Source organism: Malania oleifera, chromosome 10 (assembly GCF_029873635.1).
Source record: "Malania oleifera isolate guangnan ecotype guangnan chromosome 10, ASM2987363v1, whole genome shotgun sequence".
NCBI lineage: Eukaryota > Viridiplantae > Streptophyta > Magnoliopsida > Santalales > Ximeniaceae > Malania > Malania oleifera.
This window is the reverse complement of record NC_080426.1, coordinates 35,715,886-35,738,832: the sequence shown is the minus strand read 5'-3', so window position 1 is coordinate 35,738,832 and position 22,947 is coordinate 35,715,886. Positions and strand designations below refer to the sequence as shown.

At 34.4% G+C, this 22,947-nt stretch overlaps 1 long non-coding RNA gene across 1 annotated transcript; it reads right to left on the bottom strand.

Annotated features, from left to right (window-relative positions):
- Nucleotides 1-5,569: 5,569 nt before the first annotated feature.
- Nucleotides 5,570-8,355, bottom strand: LOC131166157 (uncharacterized). The gene is made up of 3 exons (XR_009139745.1): nucleotides 8,169-8,355; nucleotides 7,435-8,066; nucleotides 5,570-5,634 (listed from the first exon to the last, which is right to left on the bottom strand). It is a non-coding gene; the product is annotated as an uncharacterized LOC131166157 (long non-coding RNA).
- Nucleotides 8,356-22,947: the final 14,592 nt, after the last annotated feature.

The window sequence follows — 22,947 nt, the reverse complement described above, 5'->3', positions numbered from 1 at the left end:
CATGCATAGCCTGAAAGCATGTGGAGAGATACACAGATGATAGATAATACCCATCACAGGGAATACAATAATTTTTAAACACCAGCACATAATAAACACGGGCTATGAAGCTAGAACTCAGGACCTCCTAGTAACAACTCTGATACCCTGTTAGATTACCACTTTACCTGAAAGCCCCTTTCCAATTCCGCTGAAAATCTAATAATGAAATTCATTAAAAAACTCAAAGAATGAACCGAAAAAAAAAAAAAAAGCCAAAAGAATAACTCCATCCAATAGAACATGTAAGGGTTTGTTTTGTCCTTAAAAATCCTAGCATTCCTTTCAATCCACACGGTCCAAAACAGAGCAAAAACTGCCCATCTCTACAGGAACAGTCCTTCTTACTTCTCCCAAAACCCACGTACTGCACCAACAAAAAAATCATCAACAGCCCATGACATACTGGCATCCCCAAAGTCTCCTAAAAAACCAAGAATAGATAAGCCCAAAGCCTCTTGGTCACTTGACAATGAAGAAACAAGTGGTCACTAATCTCATTCCCCTTCAAACATATAATACAAATATTGAGATTGAAAGCCTCGTAAGGCCTCCTCACCTACAAAAAATCATTGGGGAATTAAGTCTATTAAGAGCCACAGTATCACATAAAAAAGGCCTGATTTTAAGACCCTTAGCCTTCCAAATAAAATGGCTCAAGAGAAACAGTATTTTTAACAAACGGGAGAGAGGATTCTATGGAAAAAGAACTAGAAGAATCCCCAAACCAAATCCTCAAATCACTCCCATTCAAGGAACAAAGGATTCCAACTCAATAAAATGGTCATCATCAACCTCTCTCTTATTGAGATCTCAAAAAAAAAATTGAAAATCCCAAAGAGAGAAAAAAACACCCCCCCACGGCTCGCAAAAGAATATAAAGCATTCATCGATGCAATATGCATGGGAGAGAGTCTGGAAGCATGAAGGAATAAAGAATCCAATGGAACCTCACCCGGCCAAACATCCTCCCATAACCAAATAAGATTCTGATTCTCAACTCATAGACAGGTAAGAGGAAAAAGAAGTGAGTAGCATCAGAAATAAACTTCCAAGGGCTTGCATGAGAAACATTGCCATATCTTCTAGTATCCTAATCACTCCGATGTAACCCATACTTTCTTTTACTCTTACTTTTTTCTTGAATTTTATTTTATCTAATTCATTTTGCATAGTGAAGATTAATTTATTTTAACAGCTGACATCCATTATTGTTAAGGACTAAAATTCTGATTTCAACTGAAATTTTGAGGGCCTCAATTTATGGAAATTTATCTAGAAATTTCAATTTCAATAGAGATTTTGATATTGATTTAAGGAAACACTGAAACTTATAAGTTAAGGAAATTATGAATGAAATTTTGGATTTTGGAAATTACTAAAAGAGATGATGATGAACAATTTAGAAACAAAATGAAAAATAATAAAATCTTCTCCTTCTTCAGTTTTTCTTTTAAATTTTCGAACTTTTGGCCTATTGTATGAAATTTTTGCCAAAATTCTAGAATTTTGCCTGAATTTTTAGAAATTCCCAAAATTTTGCAGAACTGAAATTGAAACCTGGTCCACTTTTGAACCCTCCCAAAAATCTGAAATTTCAGAAAAAATTTAGAGATTTGAGAGCATGATTATTTTTAGTGTTAAGCTACGTCAAGACACATAATCCCTGTACTGATTTTCTTTGGAGAATTAATGAAAAGTTGTCTATATTTCTTGCAAAACCTTAAACCCTAGAAAATGAGAGACTTTCCTCTCCTAGAAGTGATTATAATCTTGACATCTACAGCTCTTTCAAGCTGAAAGAACTCCGTATCCGAGGGTCCCATTACCACAGGAACCCGGCACTTGCTTCTTTACCCACTTTTAAGGCCTCCATCCCTTTGGTCCCCGCCCCTGAACCTATTAGTGTGATGTAATGGTTTTTTTTTTTTTTTTTTTCCTTTTTTTACAAAGAGAATCATCAGAAAAGAGAGATTATAAAATAAGGGGAATAAAAGATCCTCCTATAAAATAGCAAATAGATAATAACCAAGGAAAGGTTTTAAAATAAAAAATCAAAATAACATGCATGCCTATCCCAATCCATCATTCTTCCCTATTTGTCCTGTGTCAACAAATTTTAACTTAAATCACCTTGCACCACTATTTCCACAATCTCGACTTCACAAAACCATCACTACTTGTTTCTCCACTTGATTCATCACTCACAAGCTCAAAGCCACAAAACTCAAAAATAAAATAAAATAAAATAAAATAAAAATAAATATAAAAATAAATATAAAAAATAAAAAGGAAGAAGAAGAAGAAGAAGAAACACTTGTCTAGCCCAAATCTCACAAAACCTAACAAACCCCACATTGATGCGGCCCTAGTTACTACAGTACAGTTCACATGTTTGTTGAGAGTCTTCCTTCCAAATATATACAGCAAACAAAGCCTCATCCTTAGCCTTCCAAACCAAATCCAAGTTCAGCCCCAAAATTCCTTCAAATTTCCAAATCGAAGTGATAGAGAGCATTGTCGCCACAGCTTCCATCATCAACTAAGCCCTTGCCATCATTTGCAAGGCTAACCAGATCAAAGACCTTTGTCTTTCATTGTCAATTAACAAAGCCTTGCTCATGTCAACTTTATTCATGGACCCTTTTCATCACTTGAAAAATGAAAGGCTTTGAATGGAAGACCTTTTTCACCCTCCAATGTCACCAACATGCTTCAAGATCCCATACTTAGTAACAATAAAGAATGTGCCAAACCATCAGCAGGGGTACAAATTGTTCCAGTTATGAAATTTTGCAGCCTTCCAAATAGGCACTGGCCCATCCATGTGCGTCCCATGAAGTTACAAAGGATGTACCTGTGAACTAACCTCCTGAAGCAAAATAAGCAGTAGCTCACTCTCATCTCATTGGTTGTGGGCCCTTATCATCTTTTGTGAGACATGTCCAAACTGAGCACCAATCATCAACCTTCTTCCTCAACAATAGCAATAGGCTAAGCATAGGTTGATACCAAAACCCTATTTCATTTCCTACAAGGAAAAAATATACAGTAGAGTCTAAATGGAACAAAGAAGGAAAGTTTAAAAACCTGGATCAAACCAGTTCAATCTACTGGACCAAACCAGTCCGATTGAAATGGACAATGGGGATAAAGGACTAGTTTAATCTTGTAAATCACAAAGTAGCTCTAATGTACACAAAACCTGAGCAGACAATCAGTCCCACAATTGTCTGAGCTAGCTTCTCTCAACTCTCAGGCTGATACTTCTCAAAATATAATTGTGTCAAGTTTGATCAGAAGTTTGACGCTCAAGTCCAAGATTTCCACCCTCTTAAGGCAATTAATCCAAAAAGAAAACACAAGGGACATGTGAACACTGATGTTCCTTTTAACAACCCAAATATTGTTTGTATGCATAACAATGACCTACATCAGAGCAAATCACAAGCTTGCCAGCTTATGAAATCAGGGATCATTTTTCCAGAGTTCAAATGAGAGTGAGATCAGAGAGATGTTACTCTGATGAAAGCTTGAAGCATGCCAGATTATGAAGACTTGGCATGGGAGATAGGATCCAAAGATATTATTTAATTGGTTCAATCAAATCAAAAATATCTTTACCTATAAAAAAAAAAATTTCTAGCAAAAGAAGAGATTTCATTAATAAGAGAAGAGTTTACAAAGAGGAGAATTAAGACATCTTCCATCAAAGTTCTGGAAAAAGTCAGAAAAAAAGGAACTAAAAAAACAAATAGGGACTATAAAATATCAAAGCAAAAGATTCCTCCATTCTTCCTGAACTTCAGAAAAGCTAGCACCCTTAAAGCATCCAAAGCCAATGCACCATAAAGAGGCGAGTATTAAATCTTCTCCAAAACCAGTTGCCAATTCAATTTTTTTCCCTAAAAAAATATTGGAGGGTAAGAAAAGGTTTGAAATGGCAGGTATCTGTCTCAAAGGCCTCATATGTACCAAGTAACATAGTCTTGTACTCTTGTTCATCAGCATTAACTTCGAAGAAAAATTCATCTCTGATCAATTATGAATGAAATTATGTATTTCAAGTTGTGTGTACTGGCTCAACATAATGGAGATGTTGACACATAGACACTTAAGTTTCACAAATTGATTGCTCGTCTGTGTCAACATAGACGTATTATGTTGACACACAGCATAGAACAACAACATATTATACAGTACATTGGGAGACTTTGTTGTGGATTATGTATTGAGCTGTAATCCTACAACTTTACCCAATTCATCAATTTGCGGCATTCAGTAGGACTCCTTAAAAAAAATGCCAAATGTAGGAAGGACGTTGTAAGAAAATGTCAATTCCACATGAACTACCTTCTGCCCCACCAAGCCACCTGATTTAAAGCAGGCTGAACTCCTTTCTGTTAACTGCTACAATTATGGGCAAAAAAGATACTCTTCTAACAGTTGCCCTACAAAGATTTATATCATCATAGTAGACTACTATCCAAGTCAAAGAATAGTGAGGGCCCTACTGATGATTGAGTTGTGAATACACTTGAATATTCCAAGATGAAGATGAATAGGGTAATGCTAGCTAGCATGAGTGTCCGCTTTAACTTAAGGTCAAATTATTTTTTGAACCTGAGGAGATTGATGCAATGGGAACAGGAAATTAGTTTTATTTTTCATTTTTCATTTAAGGTATTTTCTTGGGATCATATCTTTTAAATCTTGGATATTCCTACTTAGGAAAGTAGTATTTTAGTTTATTTAGGTTTCTAAGAGTTGTTTTCTTATTTTCCAAGCACTGTAATCCTATAAAAGGCCTTCTACATACTATTTTTATTTAGAGTTGAATTACAATTATCTTGTCTCGGACATTGGTCCCTCGTCAAGATGCCTCATAGGACTTAGCACCCTAACAACAGGCACCTAAGGAGACTCAATGCCTGCAGTGCTCCAGGGACTTGGGAACCAACAATGAGTGTGGCCATTGAAGGAAGACTAGATGGAAAGATTTTTTTTTTTGAGGCTGATGAATCCATAAGAAATATGTACCATACTGGAAATAACAATGGTTGGATTTTACATGCAAATAGCTCAGCTCTATTTGTTTCCTTTAACTGAACAAACAACACTAATCTTACATAACTATCGTGTGGTGTTTGGGCAAATGACTGTACGCAATTGAGTGCCAGACCCTAAAAGAAGGTTTATGGCATCTGAAAGCTACAAAGAGAAGGTACAATAAATTCCGAGAACTTTCAATTAATGAAACACACCACCTCATTTGTTCATTAAAGAGAGGCAACCAGAAGATAGTAATGAAATTTTTACCATTTGTGGAAGAAAAGCCTTCTCATTAAAGTAAAAGGGAAAAGTAGCAGTACATTATTCAACATAGTAGCCTGTCAATATCTCTAGGAAAAATCTCATCAATATTGGATGCTAAAATAAAGAGTTAACCTAAGCATGTAGGTTTACTGCTATATCAAAAAATCAACAAGAAGTACTTTTGCAGCTCAAACCATTTAGAGTTATGGACTACCTCATCGCACTTTATGTAAGACCATGGTTGTTTGCATTCCTCCTGCAATTCGATTTTCTTCCCTCCTTAGTACGTGAACATGGATGCACCAAGCAAGGCAAAAGAACTTAGTTGAGATATTGGAAATGACCCATTCCATTTTTTTAAAAATGTGAGAGATGGGAAATAGATTAGCAACATTTCTGTATATAAAAGTGTGAGTTTCCGTTTCTTTTCTTCCCTTTTTGATCCTTAACCCTTTGTCAGAACCTAATAGCAATTTTATTTATTTGGTGCTTCATTTCATTTTTTTTTTTTTAATCCTTAGCATATGTGAGAACCCACCAACAGATTGCATATGTTGTATATTCATTTGCCCTTCAAAAGTTCTTTGCCTCAAGGATATTATATCACATTCCTTGAAATATGTCAGCAGAGTTGATAAGACATGTGCACATATTTACGGCAAATATTAAATATAGGGTTTAAAAGTATTCCAAAATAAACTAGAAATAAAAAGATTCAAGCACACACATGACATGTGCTCTCCACGATTAGTTAACAATAACAGGGATGTACTAATTTTTACTAGACTAAAGTTCTCATCCATTTGCTGGTGTCTTTTCCAGCATGTGTTTTCCAACTATACCCATCTCATGTTATGCTCGTGTTTCAATTAAAAAAAAATGGCATCATATTGGTTTCTTGATTAATATGAATTCTGATTTTCAGTAACTACTTAAAAGGCACAACACAATTAAAATGCACTTTTTCATTATTAAAATTATGATAAGATTATATATGCACATTATAAGCTACTGCCTACTGTAAACATTTACAATAGGATGCTTAATTCCTGTAATTTGTCACTACTTACACTCTCTTCAGTTTTTCATATGCCATTCCTATTTCTGATAGAAGTCCCTTACAGTATGCAGAAATAGAAACGCAAGAATTTAAAAGCACACTTTTGCAGAAAAGAAAGACTATTTCATGGATTCTTTTACAGGCCACCTGTGCATATTTAAGGGTTACTCATGGAAAAATATATTAATAAATAAATAATGAAAAAACCATATGAAGAGTCGTTTATAGTCCTTCTAATATCCTCTACTTTTTTCTTCACTGTCCACGGTTTAACCTCTAGGTAGCCATCTGAAAAAATCCACAATTTCCACTACAAGCAGACGGCTAAAAGAAATTTAAATAATTCTCAATGAACAAAAGTAAAACTATAAGAAATCAAAAATCACCAACATGGCAACAAGTGATTTGAAAGACTTGCCACTAGTACATAGGCTATGAGGTGAAAAAAAGGAGAAGAGTTGCATGAAATCTTTCCCCCTTCCTTTTTTCTCCTTATCTAGAATTCCCTTCTTTTTCTAACATTTTACTTAGCCTCGGATGTCTCACTAGAAGAATCCAAAATGATAGGGTCTGTTGAACAAAAGAACCTCTCCCAGCCAAAAATAAGGGTGTATTCCTCCTCTCCCAGTCATGAATAAGGGTGTTTTCCTTGTAAGCCATACTACACTACTGCTGGTGTGATGCTTCTTCCTCAATAGCAAGCTGCACCTCTTCCTAACAAGATTGAACTAGTGTATAGGAGCAGGGTGTGAGCGTGTGGAGAGTGGGTTGGGTGTAATAATGCCCAGCATATTCTGCATACATGCTTAAGGGGTATGTTATGTGTGTGTGTGTGAGTTGAGTGTACGTGGGGTTTTCTTTTGTGTGTGTTAGCATGCACAATATCCATGCGCAGGTGCAAGTGGTGAATTCCAGTGAATTGGTGTTTGTATTGCTGGACGCAATCTTCTTTTTTTCTTTTTTCTTTTTTTGTGAAGCATGTTTTTAAAGTGCGGTTCTACAAAAGAAATGTTCCTTACTTGGGAACAACTTTTATCTGACTTCCATATTTGAGTCACTGGAATAGTAATGAATTGAACAGGGATGATCCTTTTACTCCTGCAAATACAGAAAATGGGATAGAAGTCCTTGATTTCAAAACAGGAAAAAAAAAAATGCAAAGAAATGAACAGAAGCTTCAGCCTCCTAAATTTTCTTTTACCATTGCCACTTCAATTTCTATGTGCTTCTTCATGGGACTTTAATGCAAATAAAGCATATGGGTGCATTAAAAACATAAAATAAGAAAGAATAAGATTTCAAACAGTTGAACAAGAAATATTAACTCATAGTTGTTGAAAATAGTTTTATGAATCAATAACTTAGAAAAATATCTTCTCCAACAAAAAAGAATCAGCAACAAACAGTTTAGTAAGCTTCGCTAGCCAAAAGTCCATAACCCACAAAATAAAAATAAATCATGCAAGGCTGGTCTAACTTGATTGGAGTAAATTATTACTTGCCTCAATGATCCCATCACAGAAAACCAACGACCCTCCTCCTTTCAACGGTTATTTCCAAACCCAGTTCGCCGCTTCTTCCATCAAGACTCTGAGGACTAATCATCAAATGCATTTTTGTTCCCACTTCCCATAAACAGACTTCAACACAACTGCAATTTTACCCAGTTCATAATCGAGAGAGAGAGAGAGAGAGAGAGAGAGACTTAAGAGGACCAAAAAAGTCACCAATAAATTGAAAATCAGGTGTATACCTTATATACACAATCAAGTACTTTTCCGCTCTGTGTTCCACCATGGTAGCAGAGAGAGCGACAGAAAAAAAGCAGGAGACGTGAGGCTAATTCCAATTTCCAAACGCAAAATTCTTCCTATTTTACCACTGCAATGGCACTGCTAGCGGTGGGGTGGCAAACGGTTTGGGTTAGCTCGGTAGCGAGTGAGACTAATTTGGACAATCCATTTATAAATGGGTTTCAATCGTCAAAGAGTATTAATTAAAACTTTAAAAAACCTACCTAATTTTTTTATTTAGTATTTTAATATAAAATAAATTCAAAAAACTAACACCTACTTTGACTATTTATATATTTTTTAACATTTAAATAAATATAAATTAAAATTTAAAAATATTACTTCGAATATGGGGATAGCTTGTGGTTTAGTTATGGATCATATTTACTCATTGACATTTATGCATATCCAGTCAAATTTACTTCACAATTCAAAACTATGATCCACAGCTAAAAAAGGCTAAGTTACTTAAAGAAAGATGCCTTCTTTGTTTATCCAGCAAAAGAGGTCTTCTTTGCATGAGGTTGGGATATATAAATGAGAAAAGGCTAACATTACTTAACTAAAGAGGCCTCCGATCTTTGCAAACAAAGTACTATTAAGATGGAATTATGTGAACATTGTATATTTGGAAAGCCAAAAAGAGTCACTTTCAATACTAGCATCCACTATATATAACCAAAGGTATATACTTTGAAGTTTGAGTTATATACATTCTAACTTCTGGGACCGTCCTGCATTCTTTCGAAAGGTTGAACTTGATATATGCTAACCTTCATCGATGATCAATCAAGAAAGACTTGGATGTTCTTTTTTAAGCATAAGAACGAAATGTTCAGATATATCAAGTAGTGGAAAGCAATCATCAATAAACAAACTAAAAATAAGGTCAAGTTACTCAAAATTAATGATGGATTGGAACTTTGGCTGCTTGACTTTGAAGAATTTTATAAAAAATGAAGACATTTGTTAGGCATAAGACGGTCAAAAATACATCACAACAGAAATGGGGTAGCTGAGGGCATAAACAGAATCCTTTTGAAGAGAGCTCATTGTATGAATAGAAATAAATTATTTCTACTGCTTTCTACATAATAAATCATTCTCTACACTCAACTTGAAAGCTCAAGACACCAAAAAAAAAAATGGGTATGGTCTAGGAGATCTATTGATTGTTCTAACTTGAAAAAAAAAAAAAATTAGTGTTCTTCCTATATATATATACTTATGCTAGTAAAGGTTAATTAGAGCCAAGAGTCAAGAAATGTATTTTTCTTGGTTATGCAATTGGGGTGAAGGGTTACAAACTTTGGTCTCCTAATTTCAAGTCAGCCAAGTTTATTATCAGTAGAAATGTTATTTTTGATAAGATGGTGATGCTTAAGTGAAAGAGTCACTACAAAAAACAAGCCCTTTAGTGACAGTTTTAAACTATCAATAATACTTATTAGAGATGGTTTAGTGACAATTTCGGATTGATAACTAAAACGGCGATGACAACTAATTTTTTTATAACTGTCACTAAAAATGGTGTATTAGTGACAGTTTCATTCCCTCACTAAAAGCTTAAGCCCATCACTAAAACTGGTATATTTTCTCGATTGAAAATCATCACTAAAAGTCATAGTATTAGTGACGAATTTACAAAACCGTCACTAATAGTCACAATCTCCACTTTTAATGACAATTATATATAGAGTTGTCACTAAAAGTTAAAATAAATAATTTTTTTTAAATCACCCATTAATCCCTGTCAAAACTTGTAATTAAAATTCAGGACACACAATATTGAATTAGAATTAATTAATGAAAAATTCATAAATTTTTGACAAAACTTCACACACACACACACACACACACACACACACACACACACACACACACATATATATATATATATATATATATATATATATATATACGTAACAAATTGTTCATAAACATCATATATACATGACATGTTCAAATAACAAATAAAAAAGTTGCATGCGACTATAGTGCTCGGTATCATCCTCATCTTCTCCTAACAGGCCACATACCGTACCATGTAATAATTATACAAAAAATTAGTATACATTTTTTGAATATGTACATACTATAAGTAAAAATGATTTGATAGCAATAATTATCGGAAATTGTTAAACAAAAAATGATACAATTTTAAATAGTTAAGTTTGATCAGTCAATATTAACCCTGTTGGCCTAATAAGGCTTACGAATATTATTTTGATGATAACAAATCAAGGGAAATTAACATGTGTTTAGTTAAAGTGATGATGTTTCAGGAATCAAGCATATGAGTTCAAAATCAAGTGATCACAAGTTGACTTGAAAGTTTACATTTCAAAGACAAGTGGTCAAAATGAAAGCTTAAATGATCAATGATAGACAAATTTGATGCAAGCTTAAAGAGTATTGAAGCTCAAGGTTAAAATGGACTCAAAGAAAGACAAACATGAAGACTTTGCACTTAGAATGTTTTTAAGTCTTAAGAAAGTCTTATGTAAGTACTTCATTTAAATGTCAATATGGATACATTGAAGCTCATTGGGATTCATTATTGACTTAGAGACCAAATTTTGAAAACCTTGAAAAATGTCTTCAAAAGACTCAAAGTAATTTGGCAAGTAAAAACTTACAAAAGTTTTTGGAAACTAAATTAAAAGCATGATTTTTTGCCTATCCAGGCGACTGACCCATTCTGGTCAAGCGACTAACATTTATGCTGAATTAATTTGATAAGATAGAACAGGTCTAGTCGACTGACCCCTATGAGTCCAGGTAACTGACTCCACTCTGACTTTGATATTTCACTAAAATTCAAAGTTCAGGCGATTGACCCTGATAAGTCCAGTCGATTGAACTTCGTAATGGATATTTTTAAACAGCAGAGAAAAGTTTCCAAATTAGGTTTCTTGGACCCCAATCTTTGTAAAAACGTGAGAAACACTCAAAGAAACTTGAGGAACATGAAATAGAACCTTTGAAACTCTATAAATACATGGAAAATAAAAAGATTTTATACAACTACATACAATCAAGAATTACATTCAACAATCAAGTCTTATTGCCAATACTCTTCAAAAGATTCCTTCCTCGCACTCTTTGCTGAGATTTTACTAAGTCTTGCTGATCTATTCTCACCGATCTTTGCGCACATATACTGAGTTTTTCAATCAAAGAAAGAAGATCCCGGTGATAAATTTTCTGAGCTTCAATTCAATTCTTTATTGATATTTTAAATTGAAGTCTATTGGTTGTGCTTTAACCTGTATTAATCAGCTTTATTTTGAAAGTGATCTTTGTACACAAGAATTGTTCTTATTTTCATTTTTTTGACGGTTCAGGATTATTGAATTACTAAGTGTGTGGTATCACTTGGAGAGGAGGGCTCCATCCTACTTGAAGGAGTGTGTAAATGGTTTGCTCCGCCTAGTTAAAGGAGTGGTATAGTGAAATCCTTGGGTGGTGTACCTAAGGCGAAAACGTAGGTGGGTATAGCCGAACCTCATAAAAATCTTGGTGTCTCTCTCTTCCCTATTCTCTTTTAAATTTCAACACATATAAACTACGTGGATGCTTATTTAAATTTCTGGAAATTATTTTGTGATTGGGAATTGCGGAAACCTTGAATAAAGGGGAGTACGTTGACTGAATCTTGTGAAAACCTTCTAAGGGAGTACGGTCATTATACAAATCATTCATCAGCTACAACTCAATATCAAAAGATTGAATCTTGGAAGCTCGCTGGAATTGTTATAGTATTTCATATTGTGAAGCTTATCTTGATTGATTGAATTGACTTATTGAGTTTTGGTTTAATTTTCTGAAAGAAGCATTGAGAAACTTGCAAAGCATTCAAATTGATACACTCATCTTGTAACAACCTGCTTAATTTACTACATAATCAACTATATTAAATACCTTCATACCATTAACTTATAACATAACAAAGTCAACCCAAACCCGTGGGTAACGGGGATACACCTGTCATACACAGCAGACACCTAAGCAGCAGTAAATATATATTTCATTCATCCAACCATAGAATACAATACCCAAGTTACTTACATTCCACCATATTACTGTATATATATATATATACAATCCTAAAAAACACCAAAAGATAAAACTAGGATCTTACATCAAAAACCAACTGACCCTAGTTCAAAACTCACCCTTCTAGAAGGGTAGAACAACTGCCTCAACAGCGCGGAGCTCGGTCCGCCTGTCTATATGGGCTTCCTGAAATGGTTTAAGTTAGGGTGAGACACCTCTCAGTAAGGGAAATAAACTAAATACAGTTGTATGACAGCATGAATATTTGCGTGCTATAATAAATATACAATACATATTACATCCCTGAAAACACTAATAATATCATAGCTAAATAAACATACATTTCATAGTTATACTGAATCATACTGTATCTCAATGTTCATAAAATCATCTTCTATAAATAGTAGTAGTGAAATTTACCTAGGATGAATAGCTAGCTAATGTCATGTATTACCCCCCATGACAGGTTGTGCAGCCCGAAGGCAGGACCCGACAATGGCTAGTCGACCACTACCGAGTCAAAAATGTCTGTAAGTACGATGGACTCGCCACACCCTGGTCCGGACTGCTAGGTGGACATCCACAACTCTACACTGAAAGTCACATCGACTATCTATCTCCCACCCTCTCTACTGGCAAGGGTAGTTAGCACAAGTCTGAACTGAATTGAACTATATAGTTACGGTATCATGCTTCTAAAACTGATCTAAACTATCATCCGCGTTCTAATAACATATAGTACATGATAATATATTGTTTTAACATAAATAGATTGATAGCATTTTCTTAATTTTGTCATAACATAAAGAATCATGACCTTGCGCCGGATACATACATAACTACGGCCTTGCACCGAATAACATACATAACTGCACCCTTGCGCCGGCTATCAATCATGGCCTTGCACCGAACATATCATAAATACTGAACTGAGCATATGTACTGTTTATTATATATTCTGAACATAATTTCCTGTATTAATCATGTTATTCCAGAAAATAATTGTAAACATTTTTTTTCTATAAATCTGACTTAACATAATACAATATACATGAAATAATATTCATGCCACACAAACTGAAAAAAATCATGAATTCTGTTATGAAATTAAATTTTCTGAAATTTTACACTAAAAGCATATTTTTGTGTAATAGCAATATTTTCCCAAATATACTCATACATCATACATGCTTTCTGAAAATTAATCTGCTATTAAATAATAATAATTTTTCATGAAAACTTATTGTTTTTAATTTACTCCTTTGCCTGACTACTGGAAAGCTCCTAAAACTACTAGTCCTACACCCGCAGGGTTCCCCGTTCAACACCTTGAAAACAACATTGTCCCAAACAAAACTTCAGTATTTTTTCGAATGCTACCTTTTCTACAATTGCAGGAAAGCCAAATACTCAACATAAAGCCTTACCCTGAACTTGAGATGGAGTCCAAATTAGCCCCACCAACGATCTACTCTAACATACTTGAAGAGAACTTCTGCGGGAGTAGCATGGCGGCTTCGGATCGTCGATCCGGTGAAGAACGGACCCAAAATCTTAGAGAGAAGGAAGGGAAACTAAAGAGGAGAGAGAGAGAGAGAAGTTGTTCGCATGATTTCTATAGTAAAATCCGAGTTCGGGCTATTTATACAAATGCGCTCGTCGACGAGACACGTCACCTCATCGACGAAGCCACGAAGGAAGTTCGTCGACGAGCGCTTATTCCTTGTCGACGAAATTTAGAACTGAAAATAGCCCCTCGGTAACTACTCATCGACGAGACGCGTGTCCCTGTCGACGATCCCATCAAGTGAGTTCGTCGACGAGACCCATGTCTAATTCCAATTACAATTTCCTTTTCTCTCATCCTCATATTATTTAATTAATATAATTCACTAGGTCTCTACACATCCATAAAGAATTAAAATCAAATTGATGCTTGGATGAATTTGTGATTGAAAGTCAAACCATACATGTGCGAAGAGTTGAGAAAGAATTAATAAAAGAGTTCAAAGAAAGTTTTAAATCCCAATTCATCCCCCCCCCCCCTCTTGGAAGTACACCTTATTTTTCAATTGGTATCAGAGCAAGGTTGTAACGCCCCGAACCCACCAAGTGGGGCCCGAAGGTTACGTGTTTCATTCACCTGTTTCTGATACCATACACCACAATCATGCAGCGAAAATAAATATACAACCTCAATTTAAATACTAGAGTCTATTTATAAACCCTGTAAAACAATTGCATCCATCTGTTTATATTACATCCTAGTATTTAAAAATATAACTATACATAAACAGTTCTTACATTCTTCCCAAAATTTACCAAAATTACTACCCTGCCCGGAGCTCTAAGCTCAATCACCTGATGGACTTGAAAATATAATCATTTGCTAGGGTAAGACATATCTCAATAAGGAAGAATAAATCATAACAGTGTGTGGCAAAGGGTTTAAATAAATAGAAAATATATATTCATTTGCAATTCACTTTCAATAGTAGCCGAGAAAACGCATCATTAATAACAACACTAACATTTGATATCATACACACATACATAATTATTTTTTAGTGATAATTTTCGATAATAGGGAAGATTACCCGTCCATATAAGTAGCTTTCGTCTACTCTAATACTAATATCAAGGCATTCTCCTTACTTAGTAAGCCCTTGGGTTATGTATCCTGGAAAAGTCTCCGAAAATAAGGAAGATTACCCACTCATATAAGTAACTTCCTTCTGCTTTGGTACCAACTAAAAATTATTAGGGCACTCGCCTTCCTCGGCAAGCCCTCCGATGGAGAACTTTACTTTGCCATAAATACTTCTGTAATTAAATCTACATGCATCCAATGCTAATGTAGAGACCCGAAGAATTATAGTAATTAAATAATAAAAGAAAAGAGAGGAAAAGAATTTTAAAAAGGGGTTCAGCAGGGTCTCGTCGACGAGTGTAGAAGTGCTCATCGACGAGCAGGGCTCTCGGGCTCGTCAATGGGGACGCTCGTTAACGGGGACGGGTGTCTCGTCGATGAGAAATTACCGAGAGGACTGTTTCCAGAGCCTGAAACTTGTCGACGAGGAGAAGGTGTCCGTCAACGAACTCCCTTCATTGACTCATCAAAGAGGAGATGTGTCTCGTCGACGAGGCCATGTGGTCAGCCATTTATATATAGCCAAAAATTCACTTTTCAGCACATAATTTAATCCAAATTCTCTTTCGCTCTCTAAAATTCGGTGCTCCCTCCTTCTCTCTAGGTTTTCGGCTCCAATTCTCCCTAGTTTGACGATCAGAAGTTACCACGGTAATCTTGGGGAGATTTTGATTTGAGCAGTTTGGGAACCATCCCAAAACCAGGGTAAGAAGATTATTTGGGTATTTTCAATATTACCAGGTTTATTTGAGCTTAGATTTTTTATTATATGAGAATATATTAGAGTATTGTGAAGTAAAATTAGGGTATTATATTTTCAGGGATAGGACATTTTGGGACCCTGCAGGCATGGGTTGAGGACCCCAATGGGTGATATTTTAAGAACCCAGGTAAAATGATAAATGGTTTATAGTCTAGAAATTGTGCATATGTGGATTTGGGGAGAATATGTATGTGATAATTATCTAGGTGAATTCATTTGTTTGATTGGGAAATTATACGTGTGTTATCTTAAGATGTTGAAATTATGAACGCCACATGCGTGAGATTGTAAAAAACATTTAGTGCTCAGATAGTCAGCTAAGGGAAATATGCTGTGTTAGTTAAATTAGTAATATTATTAGTAGGTTTATATGTGTTTCGAGAAAGTATAGATTTAAGTACAGGAGTTCTTTATTTAGTTGTGTGGCATGAGTTGGTATCAGAACAGTATAATATTTTTATAGCTTCCAGATATCATGATTTACAGTATATTAGCAAAAAATATTATTATAACGAATTTATACGAAGTTCAGAATATCATGATGTACAATATATATATACATATTCAAAAAGCAAATCTTAGGAATTAGAAAAATCTCCTAAATGAAAGAAGATTATAGGTTGCAAAAAGGTCTTCAAGAAAAAAGAATGTATAACAGGAGTCGAGGATGCAAGATAAAAAGCTCGATTAGTTGATAAACATTATAGTCAAATTACAAGAGTTGATTTTAATGATGTTTTGTCTCATTTTATTAAACATCCCTCTATACATGTATTATTATCTCTCGTTTGCTATGCATAATTTGGAATTGGAACAACTAGATGTTAAAGTATAGATTTTTTTCTTGGTATTGGATGAAAGATAACTAAAGAGTTGATCTCTTGGAGAGTTAATTTGCATCCTTGATTTGAGAAAGATTTAATTGATTTTAAAGGGAGTTATTCTTGACGAGGTGTATGTATTGGTGCCTTTATGGGTCTTTGGAAAGTGCATTAGAACATAACATCTTAATGCTCTTGTATTCTATCTTTTCCCAATAATGAAATTCTTTTACCATCTTCACCTATGAATATAGGTTATAAGTCGAACCAGGTAAATCTCTATATTCTTAGATTTCTCTTTTATTATTCACTTACTTTCTTAATTGTCATACTCACCAATCCTAACAAAAATTAAACAAAAATGCAAGTTGGTTCTCCCTTATATGCCCCAAATAAATCAATCCCAGAGTAAAAGGAAGTCAAGACCCAGCATTAATGAGGGTAGTCATTACCCAAGTCAAATGTTTTGACAGAGCAATCAACTCCAGTCCAATGATGACTAGAGAGATCCACGCTGGTGCTGTAATGGCTGGAGTGATCCATATCGGGCATCATAATGGTAGATCTCCTAAAGAGTCAAACCTCGCAACTATAAGAGGGGAAACACAGAGAAGCAAAGGTATCTCATTCAAGACCCAAATTTACTGTTGCTTACAACCTCTTAAGCCAATCCCTTACTTAGACATTGGAGAGATACCCCAGAGTACACCCAAGGTCCTCCAAGCCACTCTTGTTTTTGTCCTTTTTAGGTGATCATGTAGGATCGGAAAGCTTGCCAGATGTCGATTGACATTTTTGGTTGCAACAGTTGGCGCTGTCTGTGGGAACGCTTCTGAGAGGTGCTCATCCTACCTCTGATCTCGATTCTTGAATCATGGTAGCAACCACCAATTCCAGGTCCGACCCTGCTGCAGATGATCAGTCACCCCATTCCACAGAGAAGGTGGAGGATGCGAACAGCGTAGAAGCCAATGAACAACGATCAAATGAGCTAGAAGAGAGAATAAAAAAGATAGATCAAATAATTAAAAAAATGATGAAAGAGGGCTAAACTAACCCCTCTTATGGAGAGACCTCGTTAAAGTCGTCAGATCCACCATTCACGAAAGAAGTGATGGAGGTCCCGTTGCCCAGCAAGTTCAAAATGCCAACTTTTGAAAGGTATGAAGGCTCAACTAACCCTTTTGAAATGCCAATTATTTATCATCGGTTCGGATTAGCCGACCTCTTATGACATCAACTCGGTAAAGCTGAATTGGCGCCACATCGGCTCGTTGAAGTCGACCTCCTGTGACTTTGGCTTGACAAAGCCAAACTGGCACCCATACTGGCTTGGTGAAGCCGACCTACCATGGTTTCACCTCGGTAAAGCCAGTCTCCCTTGACTTCGGCTTGGCAAAGCTGAACTGACACCCACACTAGCTCAGCAAAGCCGAGTTTGGGCCTACATCGGCTCAGCAAAGCCAAACTGACCCCCATACCAACTCAAACTAGTCGACCTATGACATCAATTGGGGCAGCCATACAAAAAAAAAAAGAGGGAGATATAGGACAATTTTCGAAGTTTCAAGAACATGTTCTGAAAATTCGAAACTAGGGGGGCAACTGTTATGCTCCAAATAAATCAATCCCGAGTGAAAGGAAGTCAAGACCCAGTGTAACAACATGATATTTCATGCATTTTTTTTTTTTATATAACTATAAAATTCCTCTACTCTGTTACCTTCTAATAAACCAAACTATCATCACAGCCAGATAGGGACTGTGGACGTGGAAACTGGAATCCAATAAACTATCTAAGCAGCGGAAAGCAAAATATATACAACCATATCAATATATACAATACTAGAGTGTCCGAATATTTTCAAAAATATGTATACACAACTATTTCCAAAATACCCTCATCTGGACCTAGGGACTACTCAAAAATGACTTCCTAAAATACTCACCCTATAGACAGGGTAGTACTGTAGTCCCCTCTATCTGCGAGCTTGATCTGCTCGTCTAACTGGATCACCTGAAAAATGTTAAATCATTGAGATAAGACAACGCTCCATAAGACGAAATATGCTATTACTAGTGTGTGGCAGGTGAGTTTACATATTTGTAAAAACTGATTTAGAAATACCACAAATAGCCGAGTCTGAGAAAACACGTATAAAAATGTGCAGTATAGCCCCTACCTATGTTATTTAACATAGACTGTTTTTCTAAATTTTCTATTCATAATACTTCTAATATTCATAGGTATGTCTACGATTTCTGCAAATCTGAATATATATAATAATTGAGAAAATTTCCCTAGATGGATAACTGAAAGTTATGATTTAACCCCTTATGACATGGTTGTGCAGCCCGAAGGTGAGATTTATCCTGGCTGGCTAACTAAGATAGGTCAACTGAACTTCGAAAGTCAGATTGGCCTCCTCAACCCTAACTGATGGAGAGCCTGTCCATAACATAGGCACGATCGACTGCTGAATATCCACATACTATCTGAGTAATATGGTTGCACTCTGAACTGAAAATAGCTACGATACTATGCTCTGCTAACTGAATCTAGTCCATCAGGGTCTAATACTATATATAACGGATATTTCTACATCACTGTTTTACCATGATTTTGAAATAACCATAACACTGTAAAACTGATATGAATAAATCTGAAAATCTAAATATCTGACTGAATATTTAATATCTGTATAACTAAATATCTGTCTGAATATCTGAGTATCTGGGTGTTATGGTTCTAAAATTATGATATTCTAAAATTGCTGAAAATATATTTTTCTGTACATATACTGTAAATCATGTTTATGAATATATTTTATAATTTCTATCTATATATATATACTGAAAATTAAACATTCTATAAAACATATATATCTCGTGATATTTTTTGCTAATATAATGTAAAACATGGTATTTGTAACTATATAAATATTGTACTACTCTGTTACTAGCTCATGCCACACAATTAAATAATTGGATTCACAAGCTCGAAAATCTGTATTTTTCTATTATAGTATCATTTTATAATCTGAATAACAATCTGGTAAAACGTATATTTTATACTGAAAACCATATTAAATTCTCCTATCATAATATATTTCCCTTACCTGACTTTTTAAACACTAGCTGCTATTTACAGTTTCACACGTGCAACATTTATGACTTCAACATCCTGAGACAATACACATATAATTTTTCAATCAAACAAATGAATTCACCTAAATAATTAATGCATACATACTTCCTTAAATCCACATATGCTCAATTCCTAAACTATAATTCATATATCATTCTACCTATGTTCCTGAAATACCACCCACTAGGGTCCTCAACCCTTGCCTACAGGGTCCCAAAACACCCTATTCTTGAAAATATAATATCCTAACTTTACTTTAGAAAACTCCAGTATATTCGCATATAATACAGAATCTGGCCTCAAATGAACTAGGTAATACTGAAAATACTCAAATAATCTACTTACCCTGGTTTTGGGATGGTTCCCAAACTTCTCAAATCAACATTTCACTCCAGCTATGTTGTAGAGAATCTCCCCAGGATCACCTTGGTAGCTTCTGATTGTCGAACCGGGGAGAGATGAAGCTGAATTTTTAGAGAGAAGTTAGAGGAACCATGTAGAGAGAGAGAGAGAGAGAGAGAGAGAGAGAGAGAAACTGATAAAATGAATTTTTTCTTCAAAAATCCATTTTAGGGCTATATATAAAATATTGTCCACGTGGCCAAGTCGACGAGCCACGTCACCTCATCGACGAATTCAAGTTGTAGTCTCATCGACGAACGTATATTCCTCGTCGATGAGATTCAGGCCCTGCAAACGGCCCTCTCGGTAACTTCTCGTCGACGAGATGAATGTCCCTGTCGATGAACCCAAGAGGGATGCTCGTAGACAACCGCCCTGTGTTCGTTGATGAAACCCTGTAAATTCCCTTTAAAAATTTTCCTATTTCTCTCTTTTCTTTTATTATTTAACTACTATAATTCTTCGAGTCTCTACACCCAGCATTGATGAGGGCAATCATTACCCAAGTCAAATGTTCTGACAGAGCAATCAGCTCCAATCCAATGATGACTAGAGAGATCCACGCTGGTGCTGTAATGGTTGGAGTGATCCACGCTAGGCGTCATAATGGTAGATCTCCTCAAGAGTCAAACCTCGCCACTATATGAGGGGTAACACAGAGAAGCAAAGGTATCTCATTCAAAACGCAAATTTACAGTTGCTTACAACCTCTCAAGCTCATCCCTTACTTAGACATCGGAGAGATCCCTCGGAGTACATCCCGGGTCCTCCAAGCCACTTTTATTTTCATCATTATCAGGTGACCAGGATCGAAAAGCTCACCAGAGGTCGATCGACATTTTTGGCTGTAACACTCCCTTTGTTTCATTTTGTTTTAGGTTATTTAGGTACAAAAAAGGTCAAAGTCCCTTAGTCCACACAAGAAAAATTTTCTTTTGTAACTTAATTTATTACGTAAAAAATTCAAGATGCTCATTACAACAAACTACTATTCGAGTATTGATTTACTTTGGAATTGGCTAGTGTATTTGAAATTACATATTTCAAGATCTAAATTTGAATTAGTCTTAATTTAGATAAAAATTTTATTATATTTTATTAAAAACTTATAAAAATTCAAATTTAACACTTGAAATTCAAACTCCAAGCACAGAAACAAGATCTCAAATCCACTAACTCACACTCCAATATTATATAATAGTAGGGATGCTAGCAAATTGCATGTTTCGTGATAGAGAATGGCAATGCATTAGACACATAGAGAACTAAAGATAACGTATTTAATAGTACAAATAATTATGAATGGTGTAAATTATTTTGTAAGTTAAAATGTCTATATCTAATAAAAGTAAGAAATTTTATTGTAATAGTATGACAAACAGCATTCATAAAATAATAATAATAATAATGTCAACATAAATTAGATAAAATTACATTTAAAAATCTAGTTTAGATAAGTTAAATGTTTGAACCTAAAGTAAGAAACTTCATTTTGATTAAAAATAATAATAATAAACTTGCAGTGTATATATAACATATCATATATAAAGGTACAAATAGTATAAATTAAACTATGGATAGAATTACTATTATGATCTTTCAAAAGTGAAATAGAGCATTTCTAGAAAATTGAATTCAATAAAAATTAGATAACATTACGTACATTTAGAAATTTTATTTTAAATAAGTAAGATTTAAACCTAACAATTTATTTATTTAAAAAATAAACTTTAATTTTTATCCATAATTCCATATAAATATTAAACTTTAATATTTTATATAAGTTCAATTAGAACATTGGGATCTATCATCTCTTGTGCCTTAAGAATTTTGTGTCCCTATACATACATGCTTTTTGAGTAACAAATCACAATTTAGAAATTACATTAATATTTTTATTGAAAGAAGTTGTATTGAGAATTTTTATAAAATAAAAAGGAATGAAAAATGCATACATATTTTTTAAAAAAATTTATGTATAATATTATATAAATATTAAAATTTAATATCTTGCACAATTTTAATTAGAGCATTCGAATCATATCATATCTAACACATTTATAATTTTTATATCCATATATATACGTGGTGTCATAATAGTATCCATGTATGTTTGCATTTTATAATCATAACTAAATATAAATTCTTACAATAACTTAGAATATTCATACTTAATATTTGGAAAATTTTAATTATGAAAATATACTATTAAAGTAAGAAATACATATGCATATATATATATATATATATATAAATTAAAAATTACAAAAAAAAAGTACTTTATCCAAAATTATTCAGATGCAATAACATACAACTGACCTAACATATTTACTACTAAAAATAAAGGTAAAATGGGAATGTAAGAATCCTCAAGGCCTGTTTGAAACTTGGAAAATATGAGAGAAAGGAAATAAACAGACAAAGGAATCCAACTTCTCATGTTTAGTTATCAGGAAAAGTGAAAAGGAAAATAAAATATATATCAAATCAATGAACAAAAATTTAGTTTTATACATCATTAATATTTAATTTTTCTTAATTTTTAACCCTATTAGAATACTCTTTTATTTTTAATAGTATTTGATATGAAGAGAAAAATATAATAGAAAATGAGTTGCCATCTCATTTTCCTTTCCTTTCCTTTTCCACCGGAATCTTTGATGGAAACAGAACCCAAATGTTCAATGAAATCGCCTCACTTATATCGGAGTAATAAGACCATGATGGATTTCCTTCCAAACCCATTATATATATTCTCCTGCCTACCACCTGCAAAATAAATGTGAGCGTGAAAGCTTTAAATCTTGCATATCCATGGCTAAATAGAAGAGATATAACCAGTGTGGGCATGTCTGTAAAGCCCCCTGGTTTACTAAAAAATTGTCGAGCAACGACA